The sequence below is a fragment of the Triturus cristatus genome, chromosome 1_1, assembly GCF_964204655.1.
Source record: "Triturus cristatus chromosome 1_1, aTriCri1.1, whole genome shotgun sequence".
Classification (NCBI taxonomy): Eukaryota; Metazoa; Chordata; class Amphibia; order Caudata; family Salamandridae; genus Triturus; species Triturus cristatus.
In genome coordinates this window covers 900163706-900183300 of record NC_140579.1, presented here as the reverse complement: position 1 = coordinate 900183300, position 19595 = coordinate 900163706, and the positions used below count along the sequence as shown (strand labels likewise).

General features: G+C 47.9%; 1 long non-coding RNA gene across 1 annotated transcript in view; it reads left to right on the top strand.

Annotated features, from left to right (window-relative positions):
* The first annotated feature begins 3704 nt into the window (after positions 1–3704).
* Positions 3705–19595, top strand: part of LOC146871257 (uncharacterized) — a 38280-nt gene continuing 22389 nt past the window's right edge. The window contains exons 1-2 of the long non-coding RNA XR_014980910.1: positions 3705–4878; positions 15092–15201. This is a non-coding gene — a long non-coding RNA (uncharacterized LOC146871257). The remainder of the gene's footprint in view (positions 4879–15091; positions 15202–19595) is intronic.

Sequence of the window (19595 nt, the reverse complement as noted above, 5' to 3'; positions counted from 1 at the left end):
TCCTATACTCTCTTGCTCATTGAGTTTAAGGAGAGTTTCGGATGTGAAAGATGCCCTCACAGTTAAAGCAACTGATGGGCGGATAGGAGGTTCGTCCTGATTGGGGCTTTGCTCCTCTGTGGGTTTTCTTGCCCATGGTGCCCTGCAGGTCTCAAAGGGTGCTTAAATCGCACATTTTCCTCAAATGTTTTGTGATGTAAACTACCAGAATCAAGTGGGTACCTTTTTTATCAGGACAAGTGTGCGAATGCTGGATGGTTGCAAATTTGTGGATCCCCATAGATTCTGGAACTTTTTTCACAGACATGTGAAGAAAATGCAAGTTTTTAGCCAATGTGTGAGGTTTATTAAAGCCTTATTTGTAAGAAAACGTCATGAGATCCACACAAGTAACTGGGTGTCTAGTTTTTAGAAATGTCGAGATTTGCTTGGTGCCTCTGGGTGTAAGCTGTTCTAGGGCCCAAATTCTACAACTGTCTACATTCGGCGAAATAAAGTGTTGATTTTGCTGGGTGAAATTTGGAGTTTCTAGTAGAGTTTTGGAGTGTTTTGTATCTCTTGCGCTAAACCTAGCCGTAGCGTAGCGAACCATTTTTTATCAGGAAATACTTTGGAATAGTAGAACACTTGGTGTTGACAGTTGGATTCCTCTACCTTTTTTTAAATTCAGAATGTAAGCCAGTCTGCAAGAAAGAACACATTTTGCAAAAGGCCCTCTGAATCACACAATAGTCTGGGCAACCCCAAATTCCGAGGTGTACAAATAACCACTGTTCCTGAACTCATCTTTGTGTGCATGTTTCAGAAATGCATAGGTTCCTTCGTACTCCTTTTTCATTCATTAGATTTTACCATGTGAATTGCTGCAGGGCCTATACATGATTGCAATGCAATGGGTCTCGCTTTTGGGACCTTATAAGAATTTAGTAATGCAGCATATTGTGCTGCGGTGCTTTCAGGGTGCCAAATCGCTGATGAGCAAGCATTGTCCTGTGATTTTGGGCAAATCGCTTAAAATACAAGCAGCGAACTCAGAGGATTGGTGGGGACGGTGTGAAGGGGTAGGAAGAGACAGCACCGGGCGAGCACATAACAAGACGTAATTGTGAAAATGAAAGCGGTAAGCGATGGCACGCAATGTGACTTGAACAGCATTTGAGTTTATAAATAACTCAGTTTGGCAACATTTTAAAAACAGGAATGAAACTGCATCAAACATGCTGTGAAGGGCATGCGGTCAGAGCTGTCGATTCTGGAGTTAAAGTCTTGCCCAAAATCCTGTCATTTTAAACAAATCACTTAAAATGCAAGCCGTGATGGGGGCGTGGTGAAGGGAGGGCCGGCACGGGACGAGCAAGTTGCCACAAGCAGCAAACAAGACTCGATGGTTAAAATAAAAGTGGGCACGTCGTTGAAAGGCGCACAGCCTCCAAAGTAAAACGGTAATTAAACTTGCAATGCAAATGCCGACTGAAACATGAAGCACAGCATCCGTGAAGTGGGCGCTGGGCTGATACACAAGCTGAGGCAAAAAAAGAAAATAAATAGTGTGGAACCTATATAAAAAAAAAGTGCAAGACCAATTATAACAGGGGCTGTCTCCTTGGAGGGTTTGTAACACAAAAAGGTGGGACTAATTAAGTATGCTGACCAACCAAAAGCATGCATTTATGAAGGACACAAACTGGGATTAATGGAAAAGATGGAAAGTGCTTCAAGTCACTGTCTAGATTACAGAATGTCTCGCATTGCCCAGGCTCGACTTATAAATTGTTATATGCCTCAGCTCAGTTGTTGGTTTTGGGTATCACTTGTTTTTCTAAAACCTACAAACCCTAAATTTCCTCGTAACCAGAATAGTGTGATGGACATAGCGGCGATCCATGCTGGTTCCCCTGCTGTACGTTCCATTCTAATAACAGAAAGAGCCGACGTAGGTTGAGGCTGGTGTTTTGCGGGGTATGAATCCGTTTTGGTCCAAGTGCACCAGTAGTTGTCATTTCCAATATTCTGTTGGCCAACACCCTGCCCAGTATATTATAATCTGTATTCATGAGGGACAGGGGGCGGTACGATCCCCTCTGTTGCGGGTCCCTACCCGGCTTAAGGAGCACCACTGGTACGGCCTTTCGAAGTGAGTGCGGCAGCATTTCCCTTTCGTAAGCTTCTGTGTACACCCGGTGTAAACGAGGGACCAACTGCGTGCTAAACACAGTATACAATTGCAGTGACCATCCATCGGTCCCCAGGGTTTTCCCCTCGCCAATTGCTGGGTGGCTTCCGTTATCTCGGTTTCCGAGATGGGGGATTTAGGGCTGTATAATGGGTCTGCGGGATCCATGAATGGGAACACAACTTAATGTCATGTCACAGTTAAGTTTACTCATGTTGGAACCTAAGGCAACCACATTCAATAGTACAACACCCTCTGCGCCTTGATAAATATTTTTGCATCAAAACAAACTTGCATGTGAGGTCTAATTTACATAGAGCAGAGGCATAGTCCTCTACTCTTTGGTTTGCTTGTGCACGGCTAGATAAATTGTAGCATTGAATGGCTGTGCAAACTGTGGGTGCATAATAATCATCCAAATCTAAAAGCACATTAACAACTAGCATTTTCTCCCAATTTTTTAGGTCTCACGTGGCATGGCAGCGCATGTGCTGCTCGCCTCACGAGATTTATTGTTAACAATGACTTTTCAGAAGAGGGTTTTAAGCCCCACCCCTCATTTCTATTCGCTGGGGTCACCGTTTATGCTAAACGGTGGCCTGCCATTGGAAATTAGGGTTTTCTGTAGACGCCCTTTCGCCTCCGAGCCGTTTATGCTAAACGGTGGCCTGCTTTGCGTCTGTCGCAAAGCACTTTCTTATCTTTATGGGGCCATGTGTTTCTAATTTGAAACACATAGCCCCATAAAGAAAAGCGATCGAGGCTTGTTATAGGATGGGCTGTGACGCGGAAGGTAGGGGAGGGAAGGTACTATTTAACAGAATCCCTTGTTCTATTGGTTCTTTGTGCAGACCCGACCTTGCAGCAGAGACAGGTAGAGGAACATGTACCTTCAGCTTCGGCTAATGTTGAGGAGGGTTTGGGGGGCTGTAGGGACGGTCAAAGGCATTAAATGTAATCGACTGCTGTATCTTTCTCGACTGCTGTATCTTTCTCATCCGCTTCTTAGACAGGCATTTAGTCTCTCACCCTGATCCTTTCATGCTCGTTTACAGTTTCAGTCCTTCCCTCCCTGCCCATCTACTCACCGCAGCTCTGCCTTCTCACCTTGTACTGTTATTCCGACCAGGCATTTATTTCGGTCTCCTCCCCAGCTTGCCCCACATTCGCTACAGATTCTGTCCAACCTCTTCTGTCCCTGCGTTGAGCACAAGCACCGCTATCCCTTCTCACTTAGGGGCATATTAACAAGCCAGGCGATAAAATTATCGCCGCTTTAGCGGCAGAAAACTGCCGCTAAAGCGGCGATAATGGGCTTGATAATATGCTCTATGGAATTCCAATTGAAGCCCATGTTAGATGCCCTTCACATTTAACATGGGCTTCAATTGGAATTCCATAGAGCATATTATCAAGCCCATTATCGCCGTTTTAGCGGCAGTTTTCTGCCGCTAAAGCGGCGATAATTTTATCGCCTGGCTTGTTAATATGCCCCCTGTCTCTTACCTCACCAGAGGCACACTTTCGCCGAACCTAGGTGCATATAATGAGCGTATCAGTCGGTTGTGAAATGGAAGTCAGAAGGCCTGTCCTGTGTCTGATCCTGTGGTGTGAGCCGTTTTCCCCAAAAATATCTATTATTGCCACTGGGGAGGAAGTCAAGGGAGTAGAGAGGAGAGCATCCCGACCTCCCCCAAACCTAAGAAGAGGAGGGGGGCGGGGGAGGAGGATTTGCTTGCGAATTAAATGGTGACGCGACCGCAGCCTACGAACCACATCCCCCCAGCCCCCACCTGGAAATCAATTTAATGATTTGCCCCGGATCCCAGGTCGCTGATGCCTCCATAAGGAATGCCGCCCGCCCTGCGGCGGCGCAGACAGGAGCACATCCCCGGACCTCGACGCACAGGTGACCAAACACAATCGGTCGCCCGGGATCACAGGATGGTGCCGCCACCACGAGGCCAGCGGCCCGCAACAGCACACCCCCGTCGGCGACCACCTCCTCGGAGCCCCACCCGGACCCGGCTCGAGGCCCCGAGGGGGGGGGGGGGGGTCAACAATGACGTGCCCATGAAGCCCACCCTCAATGAGAGTGCGGAAAGGTATTGGAGCCCCGCTGTCTATCCTCCGCGACAACAACCCCAACCCAGGCCCAACTCAAGGACAGTGCGGGAGGAGTGAACCGCCCAGTATCGTTAACTGAGGGCACAACCTCACGCTCGTTAGCTTGGCGAGTGCGGGCATTGAAACCGGTCCCCAATTTTGAGTGTGTACTCGGACGGTATTGGAGCGCTTTACCCTTCACAGTATTTCGCTGCAGCGACGCGTGGCCAGGGGATGATTTAGACCGTGCCAGCGAATCCCCCCGAACCCTAGCTCGATGCGCGGGGGGGTGAAAGGATAGCCCGTGTTAGCAGGGTGACCCACCGCTTCGGGGCCAGCGCCACCAAGAGTCTCATACTGCTACCTGCTGTTACCGCTCATTGCCGGCGCCGCCGACGGACCGAAGCGTCGGCCTATTAAGCCACCCCTGCCCCCATCTTGCGCCCCCTCCGCCCGTGGCCATCCGAGCCACAGGGCCCCGTCGACCTGGTACTGCCCAGGGACAGGGCCGGAGTGGGTGCAGCAAGACTCACCGTTGATCCTGTGACACAGAACGACGACGACCAAAGCGGCGTGGGGACCAGGATCGCAGCAACGAGGTGAGGACAACGACCGATGGTGCGATGTGGGCGACAAAGAGGTCGCCAGGAGGGTGGGGGAAGGCTAAATAGCCTCCCCCTCACACCTGGGCCAGGAAGTGACACGCATTGCGCGTCACTTCCGGCCAGCCCGAGGAGGGGGGCTCCGGTCGGCGTCCCCGCCCCCTCCCTGAGGGAGGGGGTGGGGAGGGGTGACCGGTGCCCCGGGGGCACTAATGCGCCGACCACTGATTGGCCCCCTGTGGGGGCCGCGGTCAGCGGCAGAGATAGCAGGGAAGTAGCAAAAACAGTAATATCACCAAGAGAACGGGAGAGACTGAAGGAGACGGGCAGAGGACAGAGCCACCAGATAGCAACAAGGAAGTAAATAACAACGAAACGGGCTTAAAGAAACATAGAAAGAGTAACAGTGAAGGGACTAGAAAGTACTGAAAAGACAGTAACATAGAGAAGTAACACAAGTCAGTTCCTACGTTCAGGGAAGTTTTTTTGTTGCTATTTTATTATCCTTTGCTGAGTGAGAACTCATGAATTACTTGAAGCCTGAAATGCTAGGTCCCACGATTTAAGCCACACCCCTAATTGTGTTGGTCACACCCCTTTAACAGGTTTGTCACGCCCTTTTTAGAAACACCCAAGTTTTTTTATCCCACTTAAAGCCCTGCTCATCATCACCAACATTCTAAAGCCAAAAGAATGCTGATATTAATACATGATAATTGTGTGTAATGATGACATCACAGGAAGATTACATGGCCTGATCTTTAATCTGACCGTGACATCATAGATAAGACCGTACACAAGTGACTTAGATAAGTCTGGAGTAAAAGACTGTGGCCTTTTGATACAGAGGATGTCGCCAATGGTTTGGCTTTCCGTGCTAAACTGGCAGCGATGCCCCACTGCACTACAGAAATATGGCATAAGAGGAGGACTGCCGTCCTGTGTGCCCGCTTATAGCCCTCTCGTTGTTTTTGGACCCTGCATGGCTCCATGCATTCCCCTTCCACACGCGAGGACAGTATCTCGTGCTGTTATTTGTGGTTATTTTACGAGTAGAGAGGAGGAGGAGAAAGACTACTATGAAAAAGACAGCAAAAGAAGGGAGAAGAAGAGAAAGGCGTAGGGAGAGACTGGGTAGGGAGAGGAGAGGAGGAGGAAGAGAAAGGGAGGTATTGAGCACAGCGGAGACAAAAGAGGAGCTAGAATGAGGTAGAGTGAAGGAGTTGGTGGGAGAATAAGGAGAGAAAGCGAGTAAAGCTTGAAAAAGGAGAGAAGAAGTGGGATTTGGAGGGTGATAGTAAGGAGGATGCAGAGGACGAAAGAGCAAAAGTAAATCAAATATAATGGCGGAGAGGGATTGAGTAAACGATGAGAGCAGATGAGATGGGCAAAGGAGATGTAGAAAGAATGATTTCCCAGCGTATATTTACAAGAATGTGAACAAGGTTGTTGGGAGGAGGAGACAGAGAAAAGATAAGGACGAGAGTCATCAGTAACAGGGAGAACCGAAGAAGGAGGAAGAAGACTAGGGTGGGAGAGAAAGGAGGCGAGGGTGTGAAGGGGGAGGAGGAAAGGGAAATCGGATGATCTGTAGATATCAAGTTAGATAAGATGGGGGGAGAGTGAGTAGGAAAGAATTGGGGAAGTGGATAAAGGAAAGAGGTTAGGAAGACAAGCGCAACTTAAGAGGGAGAAGGGAACAAGAAGCAAGCATTGGCATAGCCAATAGGTCTCGCCTTTGGGACCTTGTAAGTAAAAAAAAAAAGTAAAGAAAAAAAAAAAACTTAAGTGTAAGACTTCACGTTTACATTTACTGCATCGTAAATACGAAGGAAAATGTAAACCTGGAGTCTTACACTTACGTTTTTTTGTTTTTTTTTACTTACAAGGTCCCAAAGGCGAGACCTATTATCTATGCCAATGCTTGTTCCTCTTCGCTCCCATCGACCCACAACCTTCTGTGGGAGTGAGGGTGAGCTGCCTTAGTCACAAGCAGAGGGGTCAACTCAGTATGACACCATCCGTCATTGTGCGCCTGTCGCACGAGGCAGTGGGCTGCACACACTTGTGGCAGGTTGCAGTGGGTGCCAGCATCAGAAAGTGGTCGATGCCGCTCAGCGTGTTATTAATAACTGCGATTACAGCCTGCCCGCAGGGTGCGTCCAGGCAGGAGCCGGGCGCGCTGCCATCAAGCAGAACCGGGAGACGCACACACAGGCGCCGAGCAAGCTAGGCACAGCGTGTTCCAGGCGTTAGCTCCCACATCCATGGGAAAAATACACACACACAGTGACACTGAGGACGTACAAGGGGCAGGCACCGCACTGAGGAGAACTGGACACACACACACACACTGAAATCCGCAGCAGTGAGGGAGGCACACGCACCACACTGACAGGATGACTACCACACAATAAAAAAAAAATCAGCCAGCTAAAAACACACACAGATGCTGAAACATCCAGAACATGTATTGGCAGACTCCACACTCACAAAAAATGGCACACAACCAGCAAAGCGCAGACACAACATACTGAGAAAAACATCTGAATCGTAAAATCAAGTTGAAGAACGCACACAACTCTGGTATGTAAACGTATACACTTCAACCAGAAACACACAGCATATGGTGCCAAACACGCAGATTCAGATTAAAAACAAGCATTTACAATGCAATGGTCTCGGCATTGTTAAAGTTAGAGCTATTGGCATTGTGACCCGACTGCTTTACTCACACGTGACACCCGATACCCCGAGAGTTAGCCGTAAGGCCCTTATTTTGATGGATAACGTCCAGGGCAGGGCACACCTTATCCTCTCGTGTGAGCGCGAGGCGTCTTCCGCAGACATACAATGGATGTCTCATCTATTTACGTACTCATGTGTCATTTCTTTAGGGTTAGGCCAGTGCTTTGAAAGGAAATACAGAAGTGCAGTCACTCACTATTCAGTGAAGTGACCGTACTCTACCATTAGATATACTGCAGCAGTGCTGAAAAGAGCAGGAACTCTCCCATTGAAATGAAAGAAGCGCAGGTACTTGGTGCCGGACAGTACCTGCCAATTTGAAGCACTGTTTTTTAGGCACACGATTAATGATTGTAAGGCACAAAACATCCCATACCTAAAGTCTGGAGGTTCTTGGGAGCAAAAACCTGTGCTGGAGTATTGGCCTCCGGACTCTCAGCGCTCTATATTATGGGAGGTGGTATAGGGGGGTGGGTAAAAGGGGTGGGGGTCGCGGCGGCGCGCAGGCGGCTCTTACTGGCTGTTTGCAGGATCTCACGGTGCAGACCGCTGTGTGTCGATGAGCTCCTCCAGGCAGGCTCCGCTCGCTGTCCGTAGCCCGAAAACCTGTGCAGCACTTTTTCCAGCTCCCGCTCCACCGTCACGCACTGGTCCATAGTGGGCTCCGGCGGCGGCGGGGGGGGGGGGGAGGGGGGGTCGGTGCCAGCGCCGTGCCCAGGACCTCACGGGGGCTCTCGCACTCTCCCTCTGCCTCTCTATGGCTCATACGTGTTTCGGGCTTCTCTGTGGGGCACACAAGGGAGAGTGAGGCTTCGCGCAGCGCCGAGTGACGCCTTGCGGGGGAGGGCAGCAGGACGGCTCGCGTATTGTCTGGCGACGAGTCTCTCGAGCGGGGCCTGTGCCTCGTGCGCTCTGTGATGAGAATTGTCTCGCGCTTGCCGTGACAGGCCAATCGAGCTACCGTCGTGTTATTGTTTTCATAGATGAGAGACGGGGCGGAGTTCCAAGTTGACCTGCTTAGCTTGGACAAAACCATTCTCACGTCCTGTAGGGTGACAGCCGGGTAGGAACATGGATAAGACAAGTTTTGGAGCTGCATGGGGAAGCTGAAATGTACACCTTAAAGAACCCAGCAGCGTGAAGGTTTGTTCTCTTCGCGTACATTACTGCACAACGTTAAATAACCCCCCCCCTTCCAGTTCCAGTTATGTGCCACGGTCCATAAACTCCGCCCCTACGGAAGTTTGTATATTGAAACAGTCCTCGTGAACTAAAATCGGTAGCTTCTACATCCGGGTTAATTAGAGTCTGCGTAATGCATTTGAACTGTTTGCACGAAATATCAATTTCCAGCTGGAATGAAGTAAAGTTTCGATTTGATTTTACAGTGGCCCGTAAAAACGAGAGGACGAGCACACCACTGCCTTTCTCCGAGGCGAAGCAGAAATGCCTCAGAGAAAGGCAGCGGCGGTTTCAAATTCGGGGGCGTGTTTTTCTTTTCTCTCCTCTTGCCATTGGCTGGAGGAGATAATGAGAAAAGTAGCAAAAAACACGCCCCCGAATCCGAAAAGGACGAGGCCTGTTCGGAGAGACAAACCTCTTCTCCAATGGCTGGCCAGCATTCAAGAGGCCAGCCAATGCAGAAGAGGGGAGAAGAGGGGCGGGTTCAAGCCCCTCTTCTCCAAGTCATTAAATCTCGGAGCGAGACTGCGCAAGCGCAGCCTTCGCTAGCCGAGACCTAAAAAGGGAGTAGACAGCTAGAGCTGGCGTTCAATAAGCCTGCTCCTCTTCCTTCCCCTTGGAGCTCTGGCTTCTGGGAGGGCAAAATCACTACCACTTTATGGAGTAATTAACTTTGTGGCACTCAGGCGCGCTACACCCATTGGACTCAAAGGGCTTCACCCCCCCGTCGTGTGTAGCAGCCCAGGATGAGACAGCTTCCCGGGCACACACACAGCCAGCCGCACCCGAGCACTTCACAGGTCTTTAAAAGAACATTTGCATGTTAATGAGGCCTCGCTGTTGATTCACCCCTTCTAAGAGCCCCTGCAGCTCCACTCTGCATATTGCTTAAAGATTCAGCCCCCCCGAAAAATTCTTAGACCCACCCCCGAAATTTGGCTCTAGTTGCGCCTCTGGTGGCACTCCAAGGTTTTACTGCTTATGGGTGCCACAGACCCATGCAGAGACCAACATAAACCCAAATGCCACGCCTCCAAAGTGGAATTCTAAGCCATATAAATTCTCAATGCACAACCACCTGGCAGTCATGAGGAACAGTGTGTGGCACGGCTGCATGGCACTCTAGGGGAGCACGGTCCAGGGCAGTTACAGGGAAGTATCACCAGGCCCTTTAAAAGGCTACTGCTGCCTGCTCTTCAGAGAGACAAAACCCTTGCGGCACTGCCTGTCACAGCACATAGACAACTGATTGCGCTGTTGGGATGACATATTTGATCAGAGATTTACAGACGACAACCCACTTCTGTTACATGCGATGTGGTGAGCCCGATGCAAACATTCAAATGGCATTCTTGAAGACAGATAGGGTTAAATTGCTTCACACTTGAACTTGTATAATAACAGAGGCTTCTCAGCTCGGATATTAGTTTAAGTACGTTTCCATCTTTGGCACAGAAAACTACAAAGACCCTGGAGATGTTATAATGATTAAGAGTTTCCCTTTCACAAACTTTAGGCTTCAATAGGAGTTTGACTCAACTTGATCGTATACAGAAATAAACACATTTCTAATGTGCATCCAAAAAATATACATAATTTCAATTTGCAAAACATTTGCTGACATTTTGATGGTCGGCATATTCGCTTTACACAGTTTCACGTCAGTGTAGCAGACTAGAACACAATTAAATAACACATAGTGATTGACTAGTGTTCTTCTGGGCCCGAATACGTTGGCTGCACGCCTTCAGTCATGTTAGTTAATGTATCCCTCATGACGCCCCTTCAAACTAACTCCCAACCTCTTTAAGATCACCTTTTCCTGTGGTATCCCAACTTTTGTTATGGCCCTTTTATCATTCAACTCCCCACCTCCTTCTGTGCACCACTGTTTTGCTTTTAAGCCTCAGCCTGGCTAACGTTCGATAAATACCAGTTGCAAAAGCTTGGGCTCAAATTCTTTTGATCCGGCACTTAAGGGCAGATATATCGATCGATAACACACACCGACTTCTCTCAAGCGCCTAGAGGTAAACCACTGCGTATTCGTTTTAGAGGAAAACCTCCGTCCACGTGCTAAAACACATCCACGTTTAGCTCACACTCATTAATCTAAAAGTTTACGACTGTAGAGAGAGCTGCTGTTTCACTTCAGCACATATAATACTTCACACACATGGCAAACTCTATTTAAAGTGAGCACTGGTCTTTGATACTTAATCTTCCACTGACAGATTTTTTTAAATAAAACTACGGGAAAGCACTCGAAAGAATCTATATAGCACTCTAGATTCCCAAAAACAATAATCTGCTCTTGTGGGAACTTTACAAAAAAATCTAGATATAGCAATACATTCTCAATACACAAGACCTTCAGACTCGTCTGGTCAAAACCCAGCCTATAAAACCCAGATTTTCTTAAATACGCCTGCGGGTAAGTTTGAACAGTGGCCTTTGCTTTAACTTCACTTATTTAACCCCTTCGAATTGAACCAGACGTTATTATTTATTAGCCCCAAGTGGTATTACCAATGAAAACAATCTATAATTAGACTAATCTAGAAGGCAAGAGCTCATGCCAGTCTACACAGTAACATATTTCCCTTTGCAAATATCCCGAGAAGCAAAAGTACTACAGTCCACAAGACATTCTTCCTGTTTCACATAACTCACAATTATCACTCCTCTTTCATAAAGTCACCACCACAGCCTCACTCCTCGAGTTCAAAGGACCCACCCACCCGAACGTGTGAACCCCACAGGACCACTCGTGACCACTAAAGATGATTCTTCCAGAAATGTCCCATTGAAACTACTCCCTGCAGACCCCCCCAGTCCCCATAAAGGCCGTGCAGCACAGACGCTGCTAATAGCCCCCACAGCACCCTCGCTACTACCCTCGTAACACAGTCTCCACTTCCTGCTGCAGTCATATCTCCTTGCTACCGCAGCCCAGAACGGCACCCATTCCTGGGGCCCGCCACAGCACCTCTTCCGTTGCCCATCTTATTTTTCTAGCTCCCACAGCACATGTAATCAAAGTCGTTCACCCTCGTCTCCCCTACTCACCGGCGGGATCAGCAGCGACGAGGAGCACAGCTGGGGAGGTACAGCTTCTGCTTGAGCGGGGCTCGAAGTGAGGCTGCCAGGAATGTAAGGCCACACCCGGGTCCGCCCTCTCCTCACTCTACGCACCGAGCAGCAAAACAGAGGAAGGACTACGCAGCACCGATGAGTCATACACTGTACAAATATTTTATAGAAATGGAAGGAAAAGAAACAAGCCCGTCAGCGATATCTTCGTACAGCAGGCCGACATATTACTCCGGTATTCTATCTAATAAAAACGAGAGGACGAGCACACCACTGCCTTTCTCCGAGGCGAAGCAGAAATGCCTCGGAGAAAGGCAGCGGCGGTTTCGAATTCGGGGGCGTGTTTTTCTTTTCTCTCCTCTTGCCATTGGCTGGAGGTGATAATTAGAAAAGTTGCAAAAAACACGCCCCCGAATCCGAAAAGAACGGGGCCTGTTCGGAGTGACGGACCTCTTCTCCAATGGCTGGCCAGCATTCAAGAGGCCAGCCAATGGAGAAGAGGGGAGAAGAGGGGCGGGTTCAAGCCCCTCTTCTCCAAGTCATTAAATCTCGCGAGCGAGACTGCGCAAGCGCAGCCTTCGCTAGCCGAGACCTAAAAACCATGTGGCGGCAGATATTACACTGCCCCCGCCCCCTCTGTGAACACGAACATTTTAAAGTTCGCGGGTCAGGCAAGCGACAGAAACCTAACAGCCGAGACAAGACCGTGTACTGACTCATAGCAGCACACAGATTAGAGGTAAAAATAAACAGTACATACAGAGAGCACACAGCACTGCCAGCAAGACTTAATATCCAGTAACAGAACATATGTGAAAAGCATAACGAGAAAATACTGACAATCGTTAACACACACATTGAGACGAGACGGTGAATCGAAACGAGTGGTGCGCGCGCGCCACAGCGAGCAATCTGTTTTGAATTATCGCGCACGCATCTCTGCACGATAATTGAAAACAGATGTGGCCTGTGCGGGTAACCACAAGCAATAGGCCGTAGGCAGAGCAAAGGCAGGACATGTGCCCGCCTTTGCCCAATTGCGTGCTGTCTTTCTTAGAAAGACGCACGCAAAAGCCAATGGCTTGTCATGAAAAGAAAACCACACGCACAAGCGGGTGGTGAGATTTTCAAAGCCCTGTACTGATGACATTAAGCCTTGCAGAGCGAGGAGCGCATGCACGCTCCAGCGCTAGGTCTGCGAGGCCTAAGAAAGGAAAGCGGGTTCACACACAGGCAACAAAGGCGGAGGGAAAGGAAAGAAGCGTGTGGTCGGACAATGAAAGAAGAAAGTCAGAAAGAAACACAGACGACATCTAGGAACAAAGAAGTGTGAGCTGGGAATCAACAGTCACCGAGTCAGCATGACTTTCTCCTCTGGTATCCTGTACAACACCTTTACTATTGCATAAACTCTGAGTTGCACCTGACCCTGTAGGGAGAACAGGATTGTGTTTCCAGAGCATTTGATCGCACAGTAGGAGAGCAGCCGCTCTGAAACATCGACTGCAGGATATAGCCCCCTCTAAAAGTGCACCAACTGAAACAGCTACTTCAGAGCTAAGAAAAACCAGCATTGAAAATGCAATATGGCTCACCTTTGTTTAAGTTAAAGGCATTTGCTATGCTAATGGTATTGTATAGCAAAGCAAATGGCTTTAACTTAATGAAAGGCCAGACCTATTGCATTTTCAATGCTTGTTTACATGCCTGTTAGGGAATTTGATATAAACTCTCTCAACTTCTGGTCCCGGAAGTGTAAAATAATTTCTGTCAGGCGTTACAAAGTCTGCTTGTGTTAGTGGGAATGCTTGTGGTGGAGTCGGTGGGTAAGACTGAACCATTTCATAAATATATGAATAAGTTACAGAAGTAAAACACACTGAAAGTGTGAAGTCAAAGTTGAGAGGCCCTTTTGAAATGTATCTGCCAATCCAGTAGCAACAATTTAAAAAAGTCGGGGTAAGCATTCTTTTAAAAGTCAGTTCCACAGTTTGCAAAAATAACTTCATTGTACAGACTCAGTGAATTTTATGATCAGCAATGTCTCAAACTTATTCTCCTTTGAAGCATAAAACGATCGGTGATCGTGTCTCTTTCAGTGTACCACAAAAATGGATGACACATTGTGTAACCCACGTAACATTATGGAGTCACACTGCAACACACTGACCCGCTGAGGTGGGTGTTCTGTGTTACAGAAAACAGCACTGGTCTGGGGGTTTCAAGCACAGGGGAATCTGTTGGTGGTTGACAGCATGTGTGCTTCACTCTTAATTGTTTCCCAGTGGGGAAATGCATTTCAAAGTACACGCCTCTTCTGTTCTAATAAACAAAAAAGTAAAATGTCTTGTACTTCCTGTAGCCACTAAGGACATCTTGGAACACATGTAGGTCAGTAGAGACCCTGCACATTTCACATTGAGGAAATGACGCTTGGGTGAATCGCATAGCTCGTTGCCCAAATAATGTAGTAACCACACAGGGAGTTGTGGTGTATTCCAATGTGTTATTTTACTTGAAATTGCCCCAGCATTGAGTGACCACAAGATACTGCTCCCAACGACATGGGCACATCCTGCTTTAGTGCATCAATCTCCACAACATATAATTTCACAGTACATCCTACCAACACCATTCTGGAAACATCTGAAGCAAGACCACTGTTGAAGTGACACCAAGTTCACTGCAAATGGGACACCACAGCCCCCACACAGGCTCTGTGTTGTCTCTGAGGGTCCTCCTTGCTACTCTGACGTCTTTGGGATCCTTGCCCTGGTGTCTCTTGCCACCACCATTACATTTTTAACACTCAGGACTTTTCTTTTTCTACCTTGTCTCTTGCTCTGGTTCTTTCCTTTTCTTCTGTTGTCTACTGTCTCTCTTGCCTTTCCTGTCTCCAGCGGTGTGTCTTGGTCCTTTTACATTGTTTTCCCCTCACGTCTGCCTCATGTCTCTAACCAGTATCTTTTGGTGTCTATTTCCACCTTATTATCTTTACCTAGTATATTGGCACCCTTCCCTGGATCATACCCCCACTTTTAGTTCCTCTCTTAATGCACTCACTCTCTTCTATTTTTCGTCCCACCACTCTTCTTTCTTATATTTTGCTTTTCTCCTGTCCTTCCTTCTCACCACCTTTCTCCTTTCCCTTCTGGCCAGTTCTCACAATTTTCCTATATCTTTTCAGATTTTCTTATTTACTGCCTGCACTCCTACAACGTAGAAGCAATCATGGCCGCAGATGACTTTGACATTGTCATCGAAGCAATGCTGGAGGAACCATACAAGAACCGTGAGGTGAGTCTATTTAAGTGTGACCAGATGCTTTATTTTTTATTTTTGTAAGTTTAGTGCAGCAGACTGGTATGCTGCCCAGAAGGGGAGAGGGGTGTGTTTTGTGAGGCCTGTTCTTGGGAGCCTGGGGCCTTCAGTGGTCACTGGGCAGGTTGTTTATTATATAGGTCTTAAGCCTCGGTGGTGGTGCCCTCCATTTGCAGAGCCTAGAGTTACTCTTTGTGCTCTTGACTTTGCGGGCAGTGAGGTTGATGTGTCAGTACTTAATTCATGGTGTGGAAGGCGTTAATTAACAGTGAATAACACTTTTGTCTTGTCAGTGTTGCTCTTTATTAAAGGAAATGAGCACATTTATCAGGTAAAGTGGGGATACTTTTGAAACCTCTGTCTCTCATGTTCTAAGCTCTAGATAAGACTATGAACGTGCACCCCTCTGCAAATGATACAGATGTGCGGCTCTAGACTTCGTTCTTTTAAACTACTAAGCTGCCACTCACTGGGTACTGTGGCTTTAGGGTTCTGCATCTTGGGATCTGCTTCTCAGTCAAGATTTTCTGGCTGTGGGTACATTCATGGAACTGGAAGTTATCCGTCCGTCGCTGGTGACCCTAGTACCTATTGGCAATGTACTTGTTTAGGGTTAGGTGAGACTGCAGCTTCAGTATGATCACTGGAACATAGGGGCTGGATAGGTGCCTCAAACCAGTCAGCCAGAGGAAATTGAATCCTTGTGTGTGTGAAAGTAGTTATCGCCTTATGTCTTGGGCTGAAGAAAGAGGATATAGACAATTTATGGATAGGGAAGGATGATTATTAACTCTTCACCTAACACCTAAATACACCCCACATAACACTCAGTGCCACATAATTACACACCACATAACTACACTCTACTCAATGTAACATAAATACACTCCACATAATACCACTCAGTACCACATAATTACACGTCACATAATTACACTTTACTCAATGCAACATAAATACACTCCATATAATACCACTCTATGCCACATAACACCAAGCAACATAAATGCACTACATACCATGACACAATTTCACTAAGCATAATTTCACTCAACACCCTAGTTCCAGGCTACACAATTCAACTCCACACATTTCCAATGCACGCCACATAATTACACACCAAACAACATATTTCAACTCCACAATCCACAACGTACCTCCAATCCACACCATATAGTGGCACCACCTGAGCACCAAACATCATTCACCACCTCCATTTTGCATCAACGCACTGTAAGAAACTGGCTCTATATATACTGCACCAAAGTGAGGTACAGTGTGTATAGAGTCCAAGGGTCTCCAGAGGTTTGGCAGAGGTTAAAGTTAGATAGAACCTTACTCTCTAAAGTGGTAGCTTGGTCGAGCAGTAAGGCAGTATCAGAGGAAAGTGTAAAGCATTTGATTTACACACTCAGTCAGAAAATTAATTAACACACTCAAGAACTGAACTCTAGGCCAATTGTTTGTGTATAAAAAAAACATACTGGTGTTTTATTTCTAGAACCAAGCAAGCCTGGCACAGGTAAGCATATCAATACTTTGCAGTAGTAAATTACTTGTAGAAATACAATTCAGAATTGCAGTATAACTTGTACTGGTTTTGGTTACAGTTTTAAGTAAGCAGTTTGCAACACATTGCAGGTATAGTACATTCAAATGAATGGGCTTTTTAAGTAAAATGTGGTTAATTACTTTTCAGATTACTTTTACTAACACAGGGTTGGATCCTAGATTCAGCCCTGGGACATTTCTTGAAAACAGGTGAGTAAATGCGTTTTAGTTAGAGGTACGATTTTTAAAGAATATTATTGTATTTCAAAAAGTTGACACTTGGAAACTTTTTCACATAGAATCACCAATGTTATCCTATGTGAGGAAATTCACTTACAGGCAAGTTACTTCTGCGTTACTTTTGTAATCCAGTGCTGGACTCCTAGATTCAGCACTGGGAAAAATACTTAAAACAGATTAGTAATTACGTTTTTTTGTAGTTTGTAGGATTTTTAAAGAATATTTTTGTATTTCAAAAGTTGACGCTAAACTTTTTCACAAAGAATCCCCAATGTTCTCCTATGGAAGGAAATTCAATTCACAGGTACGTTACTTTTTAGTTACTTTTCTTAGTCAGTGCTGGACACCTGGGTTCAGCACTGGGACCTTTCCTGCAAACAGTTGAGAAAATTTGGTTAGGTTATTTGTGAGATTTTAAAGGATTATTCTTAGTTTTCAAAAGTCGACACTTAGAAACTTTTTGGAAGAAAAAGTGTCAATGTTGTTCTCTGGGGAAAAAGAGGTTATCGGTTTCCAGGTAGGTAATCGGTCTTTTGAATTGGGGTTCTGGGGTTAGACTCAGGGGTCTCTCAGGGTCAGTGATGCACTGTTGTTGCACCCCCAGTGGCACTAGGGTGGCCTGGTGCAGAGTGTTGAGGCCCAGTGTTATCCTATGGCGGATAGGGGGGCTCCGGTTGGTGGCGGCTGGCAAGCAGGCCACGGGGTTGTGGGAGCAAAGCTCCTAGGGTTAAGCTCAGGGCAAGTTGGGGACCAGGTTAGCATAAAAGGGGCACTGTCAGCGGCACTAGGGCGGCCGGGTGCAGGGTGCTGTTTTGAGGTCGGGTGCCCTGTTGATTTCAATGGAGATTCTCTGGGGAAAAAAAACACTGCAGGCTCGGGGACGAGGATCTTCCAGGAGTGACCACCACTTCAAGGGGTAAGTTGGGATGTAGACGGATGGTTAGGCACCACTGGGTTGGGCACACAAGGCCGTGGGGCATCGGGTGCAGGGGTGCCTATGGATGTCGGATTTTCTTACCCACTCTGGTCGCGGTAGGGGGCGGGTCCTCTGGATTGAGGCTGCAGGCGTCATCTGGAGGCTCGAGGCAGGTCAGGGGTTGCCGGATCTCGGTTCAGGATTGCTGGGGGGGAACTCCGCGTGGTGTTTGTTCATTCAAACACTGGCCGGGCTCGACGGGTGCCGAGTGTGCTGGATTCGCGGTTTCTGGCTGGCACCAGAAGCTGCACTTTAAACACGTCCGGTGAAACAGCTTGGAAAGTGAATGCAGGCAGGTTCTCCAGGGTTTTTGAGGTTGCTGGCCGCTGGACACGCCGGGGTTTCGCAGGAGCACGTTCAAGGGGAGACAGGCCTGTAGGGCTGGGGCCAAGTTAGTGGGTGTCATCCTCTTGTTAGCTCTGCACGGCTTCTAGTCCTTATTTAATTGCTTTTTTTGTGGTTGCTGGATCTGAGGAAGTAAGGTTCAGGGTGCCCCCTAAATACTAAATGTATGGGCGTTACAGGTAGGTAAAGGGCAGGGACCAATGGATCCCTTCCCTGGGGTGGGTACACCCCCTATTCTGCTACTCTCCAGTGGGAGGGAGGCAGGAGCCTGTCCCTGGTTGGCTGGGTCTCACCATCCTCAAGATGGCAGGAACTCGAGGTTGTGCTTCACCTCGCCTCCCCTACCTTAGGGGTGGTGTTGGCAGAGGTGGGTACACCTCTCTTCCTCACTTGTTTTTCCTGCCGGTTCTCCCGCCCAAAGTGGGGGGTAGAACCAGTGGGGACCAGTTGCTGGTCTGGAGAGGCTCACAAAGGCGGTATGCCTTTGAAGCTTCTCCTTTGTGAACCCTGCCCATCCTGGGGGAGGAGGCTTGGCACCTCGTCCCAGGATGTGCATTGTTTCAGGCCCCCGAGAGCAGCAGGCTCTCGACCCAGGGGTCCAGAAACATGTCTGGTGGTGGCAGCCTGCGCAGCCACTAAGTCAGGTCACTGGTAGTTGGTCGTTTTTCAGGGGGCATCTCTAAGATGCCCTCCCTCTGTGGTGCATTATACATTAAATCCCACACTGGCATCAGTGTGGCTTTAATGTGCTGAGAAGTTTGATACCAAACCTCCCAGTCTTCAGTGTAGCCATTAGGGTGCTGTGGAGTTCGTAATGACAACCTCCCAGCACCATATACTGTAAATGGCAGCACTGCACTTACAGTGCCCAGGAATGGACCTGGGCACTGTAGGGGTACAGGTCTCATGCACCTGTACCCTCACCACTGTCATAGGGCACCCAGCTAGAGGGGTGACTGATGTATGCCAGGGCAGTGGTTTGTGGCCATGTCGACTCTTTGTTTTGTTCTGCACCCAGACACTCAGCCTGCAAAGGCAGTGTGTGTGTGTCAGGGTACAGGTCCTCTAAGGGTGGCACAATAAGTGCTGCAGTCCTTAGGGGCCTTCTCTGGTTACAGTGCCCTGGGTACCTATGGTACCATTTACCATTGGCTGACATGTGGCCAGAGATGCCAATTGGGTTTTGTTTTGGGGAAAGAACGCAGGCCCTGGGGTCCTGATTGGCAGGGCCCCAGAGCACATCAAGTCAAAGAGCATC